Genomic DNA, 22950 nt, shown 5'->3' with positions numbered 1-22950 from the left:
GCAAGTGCATATCTCTTCCTAGAAGGCTCCCTCTATCAAAGAGGGAAGGATAAAGTGTGCAGAAGAGTACCAACTATTGCGGAAATTCCAGCCATTCTAAAAGGTTTGCATGAAGAGGCATGTGGTGGTCATTTTTCCCAAGAATGAACTGTGAAGAAGATTTTGCTTGCGGGGTATGTTTGGCCAAGTCTGCATGTGGATGTCCAACATTGGTGTAAAAGTTGTCACAATTGTCAGGTAAATGGGAATAGAAGATTGATTTATGGTCCAAGGCAAATTGTGCTTGCAAATGGACCCTTTGAAAAGTGGGGCATTGATGCTATGGGTCCTCTACCTAGGACAAAAAATGGTAAACTCTACATTCTAGTGGCTGTAAACTATATGACTAGGTGGGTGGAAGCACAAAGTCTAGCAAAGGTAAATGAGAGGACAGTGAGCAAATTCGTCTACACTCACATTTGTTGTAGATTTGGAACACCTTTGGAGATTGTTTCTGATAATGGTCCAGGGTTTAGAAAGGGATTGCTCACAGAAGTCTGTGAAGAACTTCACATTCTACATCGTCACAGTACACCCTACTATCCCCAATCAAATGCTTTGGTAGAAAAAGCTAATGGTGTCATTGCAGGCATCATTAGAAAGATGGTGAAAAACAAGACAAAGTTGTGGGATGACTTCTTGGATGGTGCCTTGTGGGCGTATCGAACCACATATAGGGAAGCCACGGACTTTACACCATTTCACTTAGTCTATGGTCAAGAGGCTTTATAACCAATTGAGCTCAACATTCCAACAATGCGACTTCATGGCAAAGCAGCACAAGATGATCAAGAAGCATGGATGGATCGACTTCTTACCTTAGCTGAGCTTGAGTGGAAAAGAGAAGCAGCATATGAGTGCTATAAGAGGAAAGCCACACAGACAAAGGAGAAGCTTGACAAGAAACTGAAGGACAAAGGCATCAATGAAGGAGATCTTCTGCTAAGGTATGACAATCGACTCGATAATCGTTTTGATGCCAAATTTGAAACAAGATGGCAAGGGCCATACATAGTCAAGAAGGCTTTCAATTCAAGTTACTATCAGCTTATGGACTTGAATGGTAAAGAGCACTCCAGGAAAGTAAACGGGTATCGCTTGAAGCCCTATTTGAGTCTCCTTCTACCAAAGATCTGTCAAAAGGCCAATGTCTCATGTAAGTATTGTTTCATGAAGCATGAGTGTAACTCTAGCCAAAATTCTGAGGGGCCAAACAATAAAAATCTCGTCAAGGACTCTGAAGCACTCTCTTTGGAAAAGATGCTCTATGATGGTGCATGAATATACCATCATCCAGGGGGAGGGCTAATGATAGCCGTTTTTTCGGCTCTTTGTAATTGCCACAGTGAGTTACCTCACCCTACCAAAATCACCCAAACACTGTGGCTATCCCTACCATTTCACTGTACATAGGCATGCGTGAGTCACGGGACTTTCCCCATATCTTCTTAAAAAACCCTCAATTAGCTAGTCATTGGGCTAGTTGAGCCAAAAAATAAAAAAAATAAAAAATATAAGTATATTATGGCCCATGCGTATGTAAATATTTCTTTGTATATAGGGCATAAATAAAATATTTTTTCATAATTATTTTGGTATTTATTTAAATATTTATATCTAGGTGTGTGCTATTTATGCTCTGTACATTGCCTCACCATTACCACAATTTTTTCTTACCATTTTTCATACTCTTTATTCCATATAGAAATATTTTCATGTAAGCTTGTCTTATATTTGGTGTAACTCCACCCCAACAAAAATCCAAAAAAACTAGTTTTATTTATGTGTATATTTTTTCACTATTGTGATTTTTCCCTTCCTACATCTATTTTGTTTTTTTTCTAAAAAATTAGAACACCAAAAATATTTATCTTTTTATGGTAGCCTCATAATGAGAGAGATTTCTTTTGACCCCTTTATATTTTTTTCCACTTATATTATTTATATTTGACATGTACATATTTTTTAGACCCCTCAATATTTGATTTTCTTAGTTGTACTATTCACTTATATCATAATCTCAACAATATCTTCAATTATAGACCTACCAAATAAGGTCAAGGGTAGGTGGCATGCATACATGCACTATGGAGGGCTCACTCTTGGAGGTATTCAAAAGAATCATCCAAAGAAGGACCCCACAAGGACCTTGTGCAGTGGAAAAAAACGGTCGGTTTTGCTAAATTTTTAAAGTTCACTTGCTCTCCGAATTTGAAAAGGTGATACAAACAAACATTGTAGCTCGTGGGCTAAACTTTTGCCTCAAATTTTTTCATATTCTTTTGAGCTACGAGCTGTGAGCTATGATTTTATTAGTGGACCCCATTTTTCCCATGCCATGCAGCCACACTCTCTCTTCCACTTTATCATTTTCCTCTTTCACACACACTTCTCCACTCATCATCCCCACCTCTCTCACCACTCCTCTCTGCACCCTACTCACCTTCTCCTCAACCTTGAAGAATAAGAGAAACCATGGTGAACTCATACCTCCCACACACAATTCCATTCCAAAATTGACCACCTAGTCTCATTTTTCCTCCTCCAATTTACCCATATCTATCAAAAAAACCACAAAATTCAACCTCTTCTCTTAAAAGACAGCATCATGGTGGTTGATTACTCAGCTTCAATTACTTTGTCTCTCAAGGAAGGTCAAGAGTGGAGAAAAAATGTACCGTCAAAGCTAGTGGACCGTCAACAAGCGTCAAAATTGGCCCTACTCAAGACACTTGGAGCATCAACCTTGTAAGAAATCCACCTTTTCTTACCTCTTAAGAGTTTTTCTTCCTTATTTTTATCCTACATGGATACTCCCATTGTAAGTATCCAATTCCATTTGTAAATTAATACTAACTCTACTAACACTAACCCACTATGAAAAGTCCTATCACCTCCATTTCTCTCCTCTCTCTTTCCCCACCAACTTCTTGATAATTCCAAGCAAAAGAAATTAGATAAATGGCTGAACATCTAACCCAACCATGGTTAGAGGAGTAACCCTAGCCTTCAAAATTGCTATAAAAGGAGGGTGTAGCTAGCACAAAAGGGGGGCCATAAGCAAGAGCACTATGCTATATCTTAATAGGGGATTAGCACGGGAACTCTATGCCATTGTAAGAGAGAGAGTGATCACTCAATTGAGAGTAGGAAATCTATCATTTCTCCTACTATTGTAAGCCCAACATTTGTTGAATCAAGGAGGGTGGATTTGGACTAAGCTTGGATACTTTGTCTCTCTTCCCATGTGAAGTAATGGACAACAATGATGTGTAAGTGTCTTGGTGTTTTTTTTTGTTAAGTTCTTGATAGCTTGTCTCTAGTATTGTCATCAATTTAGCCATAAATCCCACATACTGTAAGAGGGCGACAGGGTGGAGAGGACTCCCCTGGTCTTAAGACAGTGAGTGGGGTGGCTTTTCTTGTGATGTGTTGTGGTGTAATTTACTCAAGCTATGTTGAACAAATACTAATATCACTTTGATTGGTCATGACAAATTTGTAAGAAGGTATTAGTGCAACAAACACCCCCTCCCCCTTCTCTCTCTTTCTTACATATATAATTGTGTCCGAGCACTATCTCTCTCTCTCTCTCTCTCTCTCTTTACGCGTCCTAGTTCGCATCCAAAACTAGGTGGTGCCCCAAATTTGTGTAGGGTTTGGTTGCGGGTTTGTGTGTGTGTTTGTTGTTTTTTCCAACCCCAACCCAATTGAGCAGCATGGGAGCCTTGAAGGGTGTCTAGAGGTTGCTCTTCTTGTTGCCCGCCCCGGACCGCTTCAACGGATGACAACACAAAGTCCTCAAGCAAAGTTAAAATGGAGACCGATGCCAAAGCAAAGCTTATTAAAGATGATTCATCCCCATCAAACAAAATTTCAGAAGAGCTTAAAGAAAATAAGGCAATAGCAAGTTCAGATCAAACAAAATAAAGAGCAACCACAAAAGCTATTGAGCAGAGAATGCCACCAAAGCCAGAAATTAAGAAGAACGAGGTTGTAGATGACCAGGAAGCAATAGGATATTCAAAGACCAATAACTCATTGCCAACTGAATGAGCGGATGCAAGTCAGATTGGAAAACAGAGTCTCAAGCTACCCTCCATAGAGACACAACTAGATCAAGATGAGAGCATGGAAAATGCAGGATAGATATCTTCAATATAACCAACAATGAGAATAGCTATAGTCCTCAGCAGTACAAAAGGAGCAAGTGTCAGATGCAATGCTCTATTGGATAAAGAAGCAAAGTACAATATGGTTGTAGACAACATCCAGAGCAGTCTAGAGATTACTCCATGCAAACATGATAAAAAAACAATGCTAGGTATGCATACAGGTTAAAAAGAAATGGTTGCTACCCTTGGCATCCAAAATCATGAAGAGGAGGTAAAATCATGAAGAGGAGGTAAAGTTTTAGGTGAAGCCTTCAAAGGAAATGCTTGCAGATGTCATCCTTGGACATCAGTGGTTAGACCAACACAAGGCCTACAAAGAAGATAAAATGCTAATACTCTCTTTTCCAAGAGGTAACAAGCAACAATTATAGGTACCATTAATGCTGGAAGCAGAGTTGCAGAAGTCACAAGAATCAAAGACAAATCTTGCAGACAAAGGTAAAGCTAAAGTGGACCTTCCACCAATTAGCATGAAAGTGTGACATTGTATGCCTCTACATCAAATAACCCTCATGGATTAGCTTCTTCAAGCAAGTCAAGCTTTCAAAACTTCAAGTCAATTGCTAACACAACTAAAACCTCTAAGGGGGCACCTAGAAAAGCAAAGATATTTCAGCCGAAGTACTCAAGAAAGCAAAAGATAGTCAAGCAAGTGTTTGTTTCGACCAATTTAGTCAAAGTCAATGATCCGGTTTGGATTAAAGACAGGAAATCAACACAAAAAGACAAACACATGGGATGGATAACATCACATTGGATCTTAGAAGAACAAGAGTACTATGGAGGTAGCATACAGATATGGGTACCAAAACCGCAAGTTAGAACATATGAAGTCCAAGAAAGAAGTCCCACAAGGTATCAACCTCGACAATATCCTAAGATACCGAAGAAGCAGGTATACGATAGAACAACATCAAAAGATGCTGAAGTCTATCACAACTCGCAAGAGGATACAAAACAAAGAAGGATCTCAGAGAATCTTCCTCTTAGACAAGGATTCTACACAGGGTATACAAAGTTTTGGCTACTAGTCAACCACAAGCCAATTGCAACTACACAAGACCTGCACGAAGATCTCAAGAACTCAGCAAAACTTAGAGCAAAGCAAAGTCAACAAAGGAGAACAAAGGTCACCAAGAGATTTGGATTTCTAAGTCTTCCAATGCTCCTAGTCAAAATCCAAATGCCGACAGTCAACAAAGGCCTACCACAACATCAAAGACTCCTATCAACAGGACTAATTGGAGAATCACAGAGTTAATGAAGTCTTTACAGTCAAAGAAGGACAATATAACCAACACGAATGCAGATTCAAAGATGAAAAAACAAGTATGGAAAAAGAAACCTTCAATGCCAACTTGGTCCTTCACTAATCCTCTTTTTGAGGATTCAAGCTTACTTTTACCTGAAGAAATGTTTGTAGTAAGCACAAGAATGTAAAAAGTAAAGTTGCTAGGGTGCAAAAAAACACTCTTTGGCATAGTCAAAGTCGGGTTGTTGAGCCATAAAATGAGCAAAGCATTGATCCCAAAGATTCAAGTCATATTAAACTTTGTGCTAAGAGTCGTAGTTATTAGGCTTATGCTCAAGTTGAAAGAGTTGAGCATATCTAAGTCATGTCGCTCATCTTGGATGAGATGAGCATAAGAGTCCAATTCTATTAAGTTATAATTGGTGGAGTGTCGTAGAGTCCAACACTTACGCATAGTGCACAGTAAGATGAGAGCACATATTCTGGACAACAAAAACCATTCTTAAAGGGGTGCAGGCTTGCAAAGCCATGTCATATGCTTTTATAGCTACACCATATTTTTGAAGAACCCCTCAAAATCTTATTTGCACAACATATTGTTTTCCATGCATTTTTGTGTATGCATAAATTGGATGTCTAATGAATATGTCCCATCATTGGACATATGCATTAGACACTCTTTTTTGCTTCCACCTATGCACCTTGAGTGGGCTAGAGCAGGCAAACTAACGTTCCATCATGCTACCCTTTCATATTTTCTACCTTTTTAATTCCATATCTATTAGCAAATAATCCCTTGAGTACTTCATTAATATTTCCCATGCTAATAAGTACTCCAATAATGCGCGTATCTCAAAGGTACTTTTTTTTCACTAGGTTTTTTCCCTTTGGTCATCCATTTATTAGACCCTAATTTAGAACCTCATCATTCTACTTCTCTTGTACATATTTTTCATAAATAAACAACAGTCTCATCATTATGCTATGACAACAGACAAATGCAACATCATCTCTCACATCAGACATATTTGGAGCAATGAAGATGCTGCAACAAATTGAACCTCATCAAAATATCCAACGACAAATGAAGACGATCAGCCCATCAACAACCAATCAAAAACCTTCCACAGCCTCCACCACGACCACTTTTTAACAGTGCGTGAGGACGGGCACTAAAATCGAAAGGGGGGAATGTTAACTGAGTCAATGTTAGTTAACAAAAGTTTCTAAATATCAAAGATGTGCGAATGCACATCGAAGATCAACATGAAGAAGCAGTAAAGATTGGAGTTACACATTTTTTACATTTTCCAAAAATGGTCACGTATTGTAAATTCTTGATTTGTTACAAGCCATTGTAATATTTTTAATGTGTTACGGGCTCAATAGGAGTTCCAGGTTGTAAAGAACATGTCATTTAGTGTGTCTAGGTAACAGATTCAGTAAGTGACGGAGCCCTAAAGGCCATGGGTGCTCATAAATTACATATTTTTACCCTAGGTATATAAGGCTATGTGTAAAAGAAATTAGGGTTCTCAAGCTCATTTGTTGAGAGCACTCTTTGGTGAGAGCTCTTGAGGTGTGAGGCTATGGAGTCCTTGAGCTTCTCCTTGCTCATGTGACTTGGTTAACACTAATAAATTCTTAAGTCTCTTTCACTATTACTCTCTTATGCTTCTTGTGATTGCTAATGATACTTTGATTAGATAGATCTTAACTAATTAGTGGTTAATCCCTCTCTAATATTGTGTGATTTTCCTCCTTTGCTTGTGTGTGCATGTATGTTTGATTGGAGTGTGGTGCTCGATAGATCTATGTGTGTGTGCTTGCAATTAGTGTGTTGTATGAAAGGATTAGTGTTGTGTATGTCTTTCAATTGTTAGTGTGTGTGACTGGGTTGATTGGAGGTGAAGGGAAGTGGATGTGGAGATTGCCAATCGTTGTGGCTTTGCTCCTCCATAGGCGAAGAAGATCACCTCTTGAGTTAAGCATTCATGTTTCCATTCCCTAGCCGGGTAGATCATCCCTCCGAATTGATAATTTTGTTGGTCATTGGAGCTATGCAACGATGGGGCCCCCAACAGTGGGGTGTAGTTACAGCTTTGAAAAGTGATAAGGAATATTTGATTGGAGCAAGTATAATTGTCGAACCAAATTGCTTACATCATCTTGGAGTAATCTCAAGCTATTCAACTCTTGATATTGTTGTGCTGCATTGGGTTGCATACATCAAATCCTTGAATCCAGAATTCAAGCATATTGTAGGGAAAGACACTCCAATTGCAAATATGCTCTCTAGGGCAAGGTATGGAGATAAGGAAGATATGATGGATGAGATTGATGATGTAGGGATAGAGTTCTATACCATATCTTATGCTAAAGGGTGAAATCATGTTAACATGACATGCTTTTTTGCTATCCCGAATAGTGCTAGTTAGCACAATTTTGACATATGCTAAGTAGTACAATAACACGAGCTAGATCTCTAGGATCTATGACGTATGGTATATCAATAGAAACCTCATGAAATAAGGAATCCAAATTTAAAACTCCAACAAGTTTTGATATTATTTGTGAAAAGTTAATCATGTGCCGAAGTTCTTTTAGATATGCTAACATGAAGACGCTAACTAGCACAAATAGTGTGTCACGTTAACATGCTATTACCCTAAAGGTAAATATGTATGCTATGCAAGTTCACTCCAAAGGTTTGAAGAGGATATGTATGAAGGAGAATGGTTGCTCATAGGCCAGTATTTGAGTACCTTGACAACCCCAAGTAGAGGAAAGGGATTCTATTGAGGGTTATTTGTGATAAAGATACGCAACAAAATCTCATTAAGGAGTTTCATGAAAGTCTATGGGCCGGGTAGGACATTGGGGCGTATAGGCTACTTTTGCCAAGGTCAAAGAAAGGTATTGGTGGAAAGGTATGTATAAGGATGTATCCTTATTTGTAGAATCTTGTATTGTTATGGATAAGGGATATGTACATTTATTAATCAAGTGCTTATAATAAGCTATGGCCATTTATGCCCAGCCAACCAATGTGTATTCATTTTTTAGCATTGAAGAATCTATAAATAAATATGTACAAGAGGAAAATGATCACTCTTGCATGGCTGGAGATTGTACCCAATGCTTTTGTACTTCTTTTGTCCTCTTCCATCTTCTCTCTTGCTGTGCCAGTGTAGCACTCCACTCTAGGAGGTGCACTTGCACTTGCATGTGATCTCTCTCTCTCTCTCTCTCTCTCTCTCTCTCTCTCTCTCTCTCTCTCTCTCTCTCTCTCTCTCTCTCTGATTGAGTGTAATCTTGAATATGCGCTATGGTATTTTCTAGGCATGCAAATTTCTTGGTGTTATAGTTTGCATTATGTTTTTGTTCAGTGTTTTGCAGGGCTCTCCACACTCTCGTTTGTAGCAGTGGTATCAAAGCACAGATCAACGCTCCTGGTGGCGCATGGATCATGGAAACATGAATCTCTATGCACAACTCACATCAAGACACGTTTTCTTTTCTATGAATACCCCTAATTATATTTCATGATTATTCTCTTTTGGGTAAAATTGACAATATTTATAGCTATTTAAATTGACCAATTAACTTATCAACTAAATATCTTATCGATCAATAAGTTAATCAAATAGATATGGGATTTTAAAAAATAGGGATATGTCATTGTATAATATGTTTACAAAATGTGGCTGAACATATTATACAACCACTATTTGCGTATAGAAATATTTAGCAAATAACATATCATGCAGCTTATGAGAAGATACACTTTTGCCTCCTTTTATGCTAATTCTCTATCTTAAATATGGCATACACTCTCCTGATTATGTATCTCATGCTCTCTTATCTTCCATATATTTATGTTATTGTAATTCATGCTCCATGAGATGAATAAAGTGGCAAAAGGAAATTAATCATTTTAATCGAAAGGGATGTTTTGTACCATGTATGGTGTCTTCCATTTGGATTCTTGCGATTCAATCAATTATTTTACTAAATCTATTTTGATTTAATGAATTGAAGTTGTGCTAAAAGTTCTGGGAAAATATTAGGAAGACAACATTTTTACTAAATTATTGAGGGTCTTTATGCAAGTATTAAGTATTTCTCATATAGAGGTTGAAATGAGCTTGTGTATATGATTTGAGTAGTTGACATAGGCTACTGTTAAGGTACTTAGATAAGGGGATATATGTGTAAGATGAATATACTCATAAAAAGAAGAACTTGGAGATGTTTTTGCGTAGGTGGTTGGAGAAGCTTAATTGCGTAAGAATAATATAAGTTTTGATGAATTTTAATGCTCTAGGAACAATCTCGGGAGTTGGATAAGGTCAAGCATCTAAACTATTTACCTCATTTAAGTATCATAATCCTAAGGAACCTCAAGGAAATCCCAAATGAGTTGTGCTCAAGATACAATTTAGAGAAGGAATAGTGTATGTGGGATGAAACCACAAGAGACTTCAAATGTATCGATTTTAATATGTATATAAAACTAGCATGTGTTGATGGAGCCACCATTAGAATCACCCACTGATCGCCAAGTCTAGAACAACAAACCGCATGGTAGGAGGAAGCACTCCCAATGGTTTCATTCAACATCCATGGTAGTAGGAAAAGGAAACCTCCATCATCGCTAGCTTGGGTGTAGCCTAATCGACCTGCATGTTATTTGGTAGTGTCATTAACAGAAATGAACACACCAACAACCATTATCCGGTTTGGGTGGAAGCTTCAAACACGAGCAAATTTTCATGGTGATCAACCACTAGTGCATGGCAGCATAAAGTGCATGCCAACGTAGATGGTGGTGTCTCCACACACACGCACCCACCCTCAGTTGCCAACCACTCAATTTTTTTTAGTCTCTTTACTTATTTTTCTGTCCTCTCTTATTTGAATGACATCCTTATTTATGGCTCTGAGCTTGGAACTAAGGCACAAGTGAAACATGTATCTCTCTCCTACCTAACGGCCACCCTCGTGATAGACAATTCCAATCCAATTTACATGCAACAACCTCAAAAGGGATGGACTCAAAACAACTGCCTTCCCACAACCACTGCCTAACTGTCACCAACCAAACCCATGCAGTGGCTCTCCCTGATCTAGTACTATTTCTCACTTTCTCCGGGTGTGTGTGCGTGCGCGCACAGTTTGGTAGATTTCTAGAAACCCACTCCCTCAACAACCACTAGTGCCCATATTTCTGAGGTTGCTATCCCATTGTCACTCTCTCTCAAATCTTTCTCTGAGTCGACCTAAATCATCTATCTCTCTCTCATAGAATTACATCCAGCCACAAATCAATCTCGATCTATCTCTCATACTCGCTCTGAATCTTTCTCAAACTGTCTTTCATGCTTTGTCTCTGTATTTCTCTCTCCATCCTCCTCTCACTCTCTCTCCTCCTCATCTGTTGCATCTGACACCCACACAATAGTGGTTTCCCCCAACTACTTATAGAAGTGGACATTGATGAAGCTCTTCAATGGCTGATTCAATAGTTTCTCAACAAACGCCCATTATTGAGCATTCTCAAGCATTGACAATGATTGTGATGATTTTAGTCTGACATTTTTAGTCTCTTAGTTTTAGGTTTTAGTCTTTTACTTTACTTCATTTTAATTTTGTACCCAAACACTGGATTAGATCCACTAGCATTGTATCACTTTTGTCTCATCGGTCATTTTGAACTTTTGAAGATGTTTAATGTAACACTTATTTCAATTAATCTCTCTCTCTCTCAATGAAATTCTACTCGCCATCTCCCCACAAAAAGTCACCGAGCGTTTCAACTTGCATGAATCAAATAGCTTTGTTTGGGTTACCTACAAGCATCAACATCCCATGCACAAAAGTAAATGCAAAGGTGTTCCTCATTAATGCATATATTACAACCCTCTATCCACACTCACATGAAAGACACGACCAAATCTAGGATTAATAAGATGATTCAACTTTTGATCACTCTCATGGACATCTGAAGAGGTCCACCTTGGAAGGATAGACAATGATCGACACTATGGTGGGACATAGTAGACATGAATCGGCATTTGCGCCCGTGTAGTTAGCATTATTTTCTTTGTCTTAAACTCTCAAATCTTGTATGAGCTCTTGATCTTAACATGGTCAATAATGATCTTGCTTATGTCTGAGATGCTAAACATAAAGAGAATAATTGAAATTTTCAAATCTAAATGTGATCAAAGTTATGGCAAGGATCTTATGGGTTGAACTAAATTGGAATGTCAAAATTTCTACACATGTTAGAGCTCCTATGTGTGCAGAGAGGATGACTCTCTGGTCCACACCTTGTTATGGAAACTTATGGTTATTAACACATGTATTAGAGTGCCTACACCTTGTGAGGCAAGACTCTCCACTTTGCAGTAATATATGTTATGGAAATTTGTGGATGTTTATACATGTGTACTAGAGTGCCTACGCCTAGTAAGACACGACCCTCTGTGGTTATATTATATGTAAAATTGGCCCACCACATTTGTTATGGATTGATATGAAAGGATATGATGAATTGGTATGGAAAGATGGAAGGGTGACAGATGGTGGTCTACTTGGGCCAAGAAATCCCAAAATCCGAGCAAACAAAATCGAGCAAACCATAAACTGAGCAAAACTTGTGATGTTTTGTGACACCCTTGTGCAATATATTTCTTATATACATATTTGAGTTTTTCTGGCTAGAAACAATCCCTTCATAGCTCATTAACCTTAGAAATTTCTTTTTCAATTATTCAACCACTCACATCAACAATGAATTTGACAAAAAAGATGTATTGCACCTACAATTCAAAAAAGTGTACATTGTTCAACAATACTTCTGAACAAGAGTGCTTGGCAAAAAATTTAACGCCCATAACCATATATCACAAAAAAACTACTTCTCCAAACCATTGCAAGGTACACAAGCCTTCAAGGCTGCATCTTCACCCGTGTACCTCCAAGTGCTTGAACTAACTCTATTTTTGTTGGAGCAGTCTGATGCATGAACTCATGAGCGTGAGGGTCAAGGCCAAGGACTTGCAAAAATATGAAAAGAATGTGCTTACATGGCATATATACAAGGTGTTTTGTTTCTTGATTTTGAAAATCCTCGCAAGTACATCTAGGAAAATATGACTTTGTCACAGAGTATGTCACTCCCTTTGCACTTGACCTCGTTGTCTTAACATAGTAAATATGTGTTTCATTGCAAACCACAATGACCTCTCGCATCAACTCTGGTGCCATGGTTCTATCCACTTCAATATCGCCATGAAATTCCTTTGTTAATCATGATCTCCACTTCACAATCTTACCATCTCTAAATTTGGGACGGATGCCGCTAGAAACTCTTTGGTTCAATGGAACTGTTTCATGAATTCTTGTTGCAAAGTACTCCTCCTTGCAAAACAAAACCATTGGCTTGCAATTGAGTTACCTCTTGAGGTTCAAAATTTGTGCCCTTTGTGACCACCCAAACACCGAGAGTTGGACCTGGTGGCCCTTCAACTATGTTGTGAACCTTCCAAGTGTGCATGCTATTGAATTTACAAAACCAAATGAATCCTTCTATGAGCCCTCTTGGGTTTGAACCAAATTGAGGATATTTTCTGCGACCCCAGAAGCAAGGAGCTAGCACCCCATTTTTGAAATCCATAGAACAATCATTAATAAACCTCCCACAACAATCTCCATCTTTTGACACCACACCAAAACAACTCATTTGTTCTTCTTATTGGCCAAATTGACTTTGCTACAATTACCTCTGTATATGGGACATTCCTTGAAGGATCTTTTATGTGCTGGAGCCCACCAATTGAATTTGTCACTATAACATATTCTGGTCGGTGGCTGTCCTCCTCCAAAAAAATATTTGCATCAACAAAAATTGGCCTCTTTCTTCTAATACTCTTTTCTTGGAGTATAGTTCTATTCATTTTAGGACTATTGACACCCATTTCATGCATTGAAGAGTGTGTCAGGTTACCTAGTTTCTTTCCTACTGCTATTGCACTAGATGAAGGTCGGTTCATGAAGCAATCTGCCAAGTCTTTAATGCCGGGACTGGTGGAGCTACCAATACCTTTTATAGCGGGAATTATATTTCACACTTTGAAGCACATCTAAAGCCATATCTTCACATGCTTCTTTATACAAACGTATGTGGCCCTTGTAACCAATAGAGACATGCATACTAGCATGTTTTGATTCAAACACGTTTGTGTTAGGGACAAAGATACCTTCAGCATCTTGAATTACAAATCTTTCCCCCCAATGAGGGACCCATACATCCCACCAAGCCAACCATGTCTCCAATGAAGGAACGTGCCCTTCAATGGCCATTTCTATTTTCAAAAATCTCCTAAGCTCTCCCTTACAACTCTTAGCCACATTCTCTGTTGGTGTAGTTCTCCATTTGCGTCACAAAATATTGTGCTCCTCTTGAAATGCTGGACGGATGCACTTGCTAGTATGTTGAACCATACTTTGCTCCCAATGGAGCAAACATGTTTTCTCTTCATTTGGAATAGATTTCTTTTCTCCTCTAAAATAAACCATACACACAACAATCCAATCGGTACTTGCTTCATCTGCCATGAATCCTCTCAACTTTGGTTAATCAAAACCTTGTTGCTCAATCACATTATTTAGCATCTTCCACAATTTAATATGAGCATATTGATTTTCCATAGTAAACTCAATAGTTGAAATGGTGAGAAGCTCTCGTACGTAAGGGTCATAGACATGTGCTGACATAGTCAGCCATCCTTGAACACAATGGACATAGTCAAAGTGCACCCACATTTTCTCTAAATTACCTCCAAGGCGCATCCAATTCACTAAATCAACTCCACTGTCAGGTCCTTTAATTGACATTTTAAACACATGGGGATGCACCTTATCAACCAACTGGCTTGGAAGAGGATACTATGGATAAAATGATCTCTGTAAATTTTTCTTTTAAGGTCAAGTACTACCTCAAGGCCCTCTGTAGTGATATTATTTGATCTTTTTGCACACTCCAAACTTCTCTCTACTCTCATTTTATTTGAAAGGGGAGTCATATTGTCCAGAAATTCAACAAACTCCAAATATTCAATCACACGTCTTGCCGTTGCACCTGCTCCAATAAGCTTTTCCATGATAATATCATGAGTAGTGGCTCGCTCCAACTATTTGGCAGTCACAAAGGATCTCAAATTTCAAGATCAAGCAACATTTCATCATGATGTGACTCTCAACCATCCCACTCATTCCCTCTGTAGATGGATGATTATGTTCTCTAAGATGCAAAGCACACCTAGTACAATGGTGCTTATCTCTTGGAAAAGGATAGAAAATAATTGCAGGACATGTAGAGACAAATTTTGGCATTTGTCTACAGTGAGTGCATGTCAGTGTGCCATACTGAGAGAAGATCAATCCTTTAGGACATGATTTAACAAGCTGACCTCTCCACTGAGACTCATCAATTGGACATAATTGAATTAATGCAAATAAAATGGACAATCAATGTTAATGCAACGCAAATGATCAAATTGGTGCAGGCATCGGCAAAGTTGCTCACGACAAGAGAGACAACAATGGAGATCATTTAAATGATGATGTACACAGTGTAGATCACTCAAAGATCAATGCAAGTGTGATTGGCATGATTAAGTGCATGCCACTGCAAAGCAATTTACATATTGCACTCCATCAAGCCAAGAAGGTGGTCCAGACTTAAGAGCTCCCATTTAAATATGATGGCTACATTGCGTATGAGTGGTATGGAGCAAAGACATGATAGCCACATGTGTACAAAGTACAACGCTTGTAGTAGTGATAGTTTTAATGGTGTTCACTTTTAAAATCTACCTTGTAGAACTGGTGCAACTCATGATCAAGCATAAAATTTTTCCCACCATCATCTGATATTGTAGCCTTCAGTTTTGTTTGCGATCCAAATAATGTTAACAGTCAAAGATAGAAATTGGCATCACGAATCTCAAAATGCTCTTGTACAGAAGAAACTGCTACTGAATAAAATCTACTTTCAAACATTAGCACTACCTTATGTCCACATCGTGGCCCAAAAACTGTAATGCATATCCCCATGAGTTAACAGTGTGATAAGCAAAATTTTAGAAATATTGATACAAATGACAAGGAAGCAGTGGTAGTGTATAGATTGCTACAATAGGTTGAATCAAAGTTTTAGATTTATTTTGATTTTTTAAACTTGAAACTATAGTCATACCTACAAGCCGCCTAAGGAGATTCGCATGTTCATGTACCAATCATGGCTTTTGTTTTAGAAGAATGATTCTCACTATATAATTTTTTTACAAAGTGAGATCAAATCTTTAAAAACAATTTTCTTGCTTTGTCCAAAAAAAAACGTGCCCTGTCATTACTGTAAAATAATGGCAATTTTCACCTATCCTCCTGAAACCCAAACCCAATCGTCTGCCCTGCATTTCTTCTGTGAAAATCTCCAAAAGAAACTTTTGATTCCCCCAATTCATTAAACATCTTGCTTCTTAGGAAAAATTCTTCTGCTCATGCATCCTTCCTAGCCCTGTGTTTGTTCTTTGAAGATTGCATTGGTACAAGCCTTCTGTTCTTGCCTTGTCTCAAACTCACAGGCTCATGCGGTTTGCAGTCCAGCAAGAGCTCGCCTGTCTCTAACGGCATCATTTAAGGTTCTTCATGGGAAGGATCCAGGAGTCATCATCTGTGCAGAGACCTCCTCCAAGATACCTTTTGTGGGATGGGTGTCTAACCTCACTTCTATCTTATTGCAGACGTAGCGACAACCACAAATAAATTGTCAATTCATGGGACGAAGCTGAATCGACTAGTGCATAGAGGATACAAGAGGTTGTCAATCTCTTGGAAAACAACAAACAACTCGTATCTGACTCAAGCTACACTCAAATGACTTGAATCACCAAAAGCTAGTCGCTCATCGACAAACAAATCACATCCGTTAAAGCATCAAATGACATCCAAACAATACGAAACTTCTAGGACAAGTATATAAGACCTAAGCGCACATGCTTATGGTCTCAAATCCCACTTTAGGTCAAGTGCAAAAATTGCGATTATTAACAGTAGTGGATTTTTGACCTAGTCATTTTTGACCCAGAATGCATCGAGTCTTACCGAACACCGAGCAAACTTTATCGAGCGAACACAAAAACCGAGCGAAATCAAACCTTTCCAACATGATCCCCATAGAAATGCATAGCAATATGATGATAGGAAGGATAGGTCTATGATGGTGATATAATTAAGAATTGTCTAGCAAAATGATGATGGGAAGGATAGACCTGTGATGGTGACATAATCAATTAATACATAGCCATAACATGATCTATATATCTTAGGCTAAGACACAAACATTTCATTTTCACAGATCTGCCTAGTAACCTTTTGTGCCCCACCCTTAACAAATTATACTCTCATTTGCATGTCCACATAATAATGAGGAATGGCACATTTTGACAGCGGCTGAGGATGACCATTGAGAAAGACTCTAAAGCCTACAATGTACATGAAATCCCTGCATCAAGCCATCCCTCTTAACCATATCACGTTGGCGTGGAAGCATTTATGGAAATGTCCCATCCTAAAAACGGATACTTACTTTCAAAACTTTATGGCACTTGGAATGTAAACAGGCCACAAACTGAGTAAAGATTGAGCAGTTCAAGAAGTCGTTAAAAAAACAGGACATTGAACTTACCTATCCTGCACTTATGCGGTATGGATTAGAGCCATGCTCCAAAACAATTATGTGAATCTTTTGTTTGCTTGACAATTAGTACTCTGCACTAACTCTCGCGTGCCAATGTGGTACTGAGTGAGGCAATGTCCCATGTTATGCTAAGTTTACTTTGCAAGTTCAACAAATTGCATGTGTTTCATCTGTATCCCTCCCGTGTCGTTTGCTTCTCTACTCCATTTTCTTTGTTTAATTGATGAATTCATCATTGAAGACACTCTCTCATTAAACTATACACCTTTATTCTAAATTTGAACGCCAAGTCCAAATGTGTGGGAAAAACGTGTCTCAGCTTATTATGCGGAATTTAAAAGTGCCACTTGAGAGCATGGATACATCATCAGTAATTAGCAATAACAATGTAAATTTCTTGAAATCATCCCAAAACGTCTACTTTATTTAATACATAACGTTAATTTCTATAAGCCTGAGAGACCACGTTTTCTGCCTTTGACCCTCCCGCGCCGACGCGGTACCAGTTAGGGGTACGTCCCGGCGTTATATGGGCAAGTATAATGCAATTCGGCTTCCAAAGTTTCCCTGTAGGCTGTCTCAAAACATGGAAGTGATCCTGCGACCTGCTCTGTGAGCTACTAACTGTGTGTCCTTTCGCCTGATTAGCGGCATTTATTCCTCAACGGCCATAGCACTGAGCATGTATATTATGCCTGCCACTATAACTAGTATTGCCTATGAGCTGCCCAGGCGCGTGATCATTGCGAATTTTTGCACTCTGAGTGAATGAGTCCTGCATTTGCGTTTTTTTGCCTCGAGGTTCTCCAACAAAACTTCCGATCGATTATGCCATTGAAGGAGCGCGCATCATGTAAAACAATGCAGGTAGCACAGGATTTTATCAGGTTCAAAGGACAAAATTTAAGTCTGCGAGAATGCAGATACTTTTACCCTTAAGTCAGGACTTCATGCTTATGCGATGTGTAATCACGGATCTGGATTCTGGCCCTAAAGATCCCGCGCCGGCGCGACATAGTCTAGGACCATGTCCCTGTTGCATAACAAAGGAGAAAGAACAAATACTTATGGCGGAGCGTGCACCATCTCGTCAGATTCTACTGTCATTTATTGACGTTTAGCAGCTGCGTCAGCTCGTCCTTCACACTGTCTCCCTTTGGAGTTGCTACAGCTTGCGGCCCAGATCGAGGCTAGAAAAATACATTTTCCGAAAATAAGGGTAAACCCCTGTTTAGGTCAAACTTTAAAGCTTTTGCAAGTAATTACACTACAACTTGTGGAAATTTCTTGGTTTTCTTTAATCTAAGCTCAAAATCTAACTAAGATTTTACAATTTCAACCCGTTAGAATGCACTCGACTTCAGTTTTTTCTAGCCCTAGCCCAGATAAAGATATTAAAGAGAGAGACTGAGAGAGAAGGAGAGGGCAATGGCCACTGCTGTGCCCCCCCTCTGTATCTTGCTTTTCATATTTTTCCCCATACTATGAGGAGCAGCTGAACTGTAGCCCTCCTGCAAGCAAAATCTTTTGCCTACCATCACTAAATCACTAAATTTGTATAATCTCAACCCATGTTCTTTGTATTTATCTCTCACATCCATTGTCCCCATCTCTCTGCTCTCTCTCTCTCTCTCTCTCTCTCTCTCTCTCTCTCCCCTAGGGTGTATGTCACTCAGCAGTACTAACAGGAAAGCTGGACCGAGCAGAGGCGAAGCTAAGCTACTCAGTGTTCTTTACTTGTATGCCTTATAGGTTTCAGTGGGAATGTATTTTAGAGTAAGAAGGCTAGATCCTCCTTTATTTTGCGTCCATGGATTATGAGGCTCGAGTTGCCGATCGATTGTCCAGTGCGGATGATTTGGCAGCTCGAATTCTTGCTGCAAGCTTACCATGCATTTTGTGAGTATTAGCTCACTTTGAGGAAGACCAACAATTGAGAATGCAAAAGCAAAAGTGAAGGTGGTGACTCCTTTTTTAGGGGAAGAGAAGATTGTGCAACAAGTGGGTTTTAAATTTCAACAAGTAGCATGACCATGGGACAAAAAAATTTACATTTAAATCTCACTAAATGTCTTGATCGTATGTGAGCTTGTACGCAAGACTCAACTCTAAGATAAAAAATGGTTTTTTTGTGACTAGTCCGTTCCGTGCTAAATTCAAAGATGGAAAACATGTACGATGGAGGTCAGAATTAACCAAAGACTGAATGATACGATAGCATTAGGCCGAAGCACACAGACATATCTAGTAAGAAAGATTATATTGGAGCCTAATGCTTCACATGTTTTTCATGTTAGTACTCCTATCTTTGTTGAAAAGGGGGTGATATATGTTGTGACCATTGATTGTAGACTTCCCTTGATGTACTTATGAGGATTTATAAAAAAGAGACAAACATCACCTCACATATGTGCCTTGCAAACACACGTACTTTGTGTATTTTTGTGTCCTTGGCTTGGACTCTATAGCTTTGAGTTTGTGTATTAGGCTCCACTAACAAAAGTAGAGTTGTTCTAGGGATTGAGTGGGGCCAGGGTTTTAACATAGCATCGGCTTCACAAACTAAGGCTTACATTCCTCTATGGATTGGCCATTGTTTTGGGTTATTTACAATTGCCATTGCAGGGTGCTTGGAGTTTTGATAGCTTATGTTACTTAATAAAATATGAATTTATATTGTACCATCAATCACCTTAATGTGATTGACCATTTTGTTAGACTACGTGTACTTGAGATTATGGCAAGGCTTAATTGAAAAATCAATTTGTGTTATGATTCTCTTTATTTTCTCTCGAGACAATTACATGCTCAGTTTTATTTGCTCGGTGTATGGATTTCCTCGAATGCATCTAAATGCTTAGCAATGATGCTCCAATATCTGCCTATGCCTATTTACTCATTTTGAAGTCTAAATTACTACTTATAATGAGATTAGGTAGGCCGCGGGCCGCCAGTGATGCCAAAAGCTATGAAATACTGTGAACTGCTTACATCAATGCGTAGAGCTCTTACCTGCGGTTGCAATGCAACAGACGTGATTGCAATGTGACAACCAGGGAGGGAATAGGAAGCAAGAGAAGGAGAGAAGTGAGCGTTGTTAGCTCACGCTATGTATTTATTATCCAAAACTTAACAATAACTTACAAAAATTGGCTTTTACACCTTAGCCAAAGTTTTTGGTGGTTAAAACTAATAATTTGGAAGCTCTACCTAAAAACAAGTTGACACAATCTGGAAGCTTGTAGCCCCAGCTCATCAACTACAAAGTATATCTGGAAAATAGGAGTTACAATATTCTGGATTCATCAAAATAATAAGTGTTTTTACAAAGAGAGCTCCAAAAGATGGTCATTGGGTTGGTTAGCTTGTTGCTAACATTTCCCCCCTCCTCGTCTGTGTCGTCCCTTGACACAGCTTTATGGGCTGAAATAATCTTTGGGTTGATGGCTAGCGAGGCGGTCTTTAAGTGCATGAAGTGACTTGTCATACCTGATCTTTCTTTCTTTGTCTGGAACCTGTAAAAATTGCTTAGTTACTTTGTTCTTGAGATCGATGGCTGAGTTGCCTACGAATTTGACAATCAGGTTCCTGATCACTGGCTCAAAAATCTTCGTTCGCCAATTGAAAAACCCTGTGTATAATGCATTCTCAAACGCCAACATATTATGAGATGGAAAGAACATGCAACGGGCATAGAAGACATAAAGGACTTTATTTCGTAGCATAGAACTTTATTTCCCACGAGGAATGACATCCAGGGGGCTCGTGCTTTCTCTGGATCATGGAAAGCTTCGTGAGCAGCATTCGACAGATCTTGCATAGTATATCACATGAGACATCAAGGAGACTTTTGAAGAAATACATGGCGCCTGTTAGAGTTTTCACCATGTATTCCTCCATCGGCATTCCCTTTTCTGGGGCTAGCAATCTCGGATAATTCAGCCATGTAGGCCGCTTCTTTGTCATTGCCTCATGTGCTTGCCATGTCCTCACTCTTGGTGCAAGACAAAAAGTTGGATCCTTTTGAAGGACTGCAGGTGCTCTTGTCAACAGAATCAAGTATCTGGGATTCTTGTTCAACCAGCTCTTTCTCCACTTGGGGTGGACTTCATCTGCACCTTCTACTTGCATGCCTTTATAGAGTCGTTCTTTAATTTGTAAAAACTATACCTTGATAAGGGGATATGGGAGTGTTTGTTGATTCCATTGTGCATTGATCTGGTTGGGAGTGAGTTGAGTAACATTGACAGAATGAAGAACTCTCAGCTCCCAATCCATCGATGCTTTCCATTGCTCATCTGTTTCTTGTGCTACCTGCTCTTTAAGTGCATCTTCCTCACATTTTGAGAGCTGGACCGTTGGCACTTGATCGGCATTTGTTATTGGTATCTAAAAATCTAAAAATGTGTTTTTTATGTCAGCAGAGGAGACCAAGGGAATGCCAATGTGAGTTTGATCTGAAGTACCTGCCTCCTTTGCTGTCTCTTGCTATCCGTATCGTAGTAATTGATTAACTCTCTTGAGCTCGGCTATCTCCTTGAGTAGATCTTCTTCTCTTTGGACCCGCATTAATGGAAGGTCTCTGCATTGTGACTGCTCTAGCTTTATCTCGAGCTCCAGATCTTTATTTTTCTTTTCAAGTGCTTTATACACTTCATCTGTACCTTTGATCGAGGCAACTACGGGATTTTCTCTAATCTATCGCAAGAAGGTTTCCTAATCATTGATCCTCTGCTCTGAATATTGTAATGAGGCATTTTCTATGTCTAGCGGCACTACCTGGATCTTTTGAACTGACAGAGTTGTAGTCAAGAGTTTGTTAGTAACCTCTGTTAGTTGTTCGTCTTTGGTTTTGCAGGCATCTGTTAACTTCGTGAGAAGTTCGCCTAGCTCTTCCATCTCTTTGTGCTGCTTATCCCTTGCTAGCTGGTGTTATTCAGCTTCAGCTTTCAGATCTTGAACTTGCTTTTGCAGATTGGTGATGACATTATCTATGTCTTCTAACTCTCCTTGGAGAGTGTCGATCACCATCTCCAACTCTTAAGCCTTTGTGCTGCGGCTAAGTGCTGTTGATCGCAATTTTTTGGTCATGTCCTACATCTGTTTAGCATATTCATTAACTTGCAGGATCACCTCAGCATTTGTCTGCCAATCTTCATTTTGGCAGTCTCTTGCGATTCTTTTGGTGGGGAGTTGGCGGTGTCAAGGAGTGCGCAGTGCGACTAGGAAAGCACCGGGCCTCTGACTGTGAGGATTCGTAGCAAAATCAAGCAAGGCGTAGATGGTTTGAAGCTAAAAACACACTAAAAAGGAACAAAATTCCAGCCATGAAAGCTCCACTTTGAAAAAGAACCAATACTAACTCAAAACTCTTGTGTGTGTGAAGATTAGGTGTAGCCTCGCTCCCAATTGCACAGATGCAGTGCTCATTCGACCTGTTAAAAACCTTAAATTTACGCTTTGATTCTTCATTGTGACCATTTCATGGAAGCTTCAGTACTTCATTGGAGAAGCCCAACTAGTTATTTGAGAAGGGGAAACCATAATTGGAGGCCTCACAGCCTCAACCATGTAGTAGAAGAAGCACGGGACTCCACTAGCACCCTGTAAAGGAATGGTTGTATCTCCTTGATCATATGCCCAAATGAGCTCATTCTTGGCTCTAAAACTTCCCACACAACTATAGCATCATTTATGTGGCATTTGAAACTATT

This window comes from Adiantum capillus-veneris, chromosome 14 (genome assembly GCF_014529385.1).
Source record: "Adiantum capillus-veneris isolate H3 chromosome 14, ASM1452938v2, whole genome shotgun sequence".
Taxonomy (NCBI): domain Eukaryota; kingdom Viridiplantae; phylum Streptophyta; class Polypodiopsida; order Polypodiales; family Pteridaceae; genus Adiantum; species Adiantum capillus-veneris.
This window is presented reverse-complemented; position numbering follows the sequence as displayed.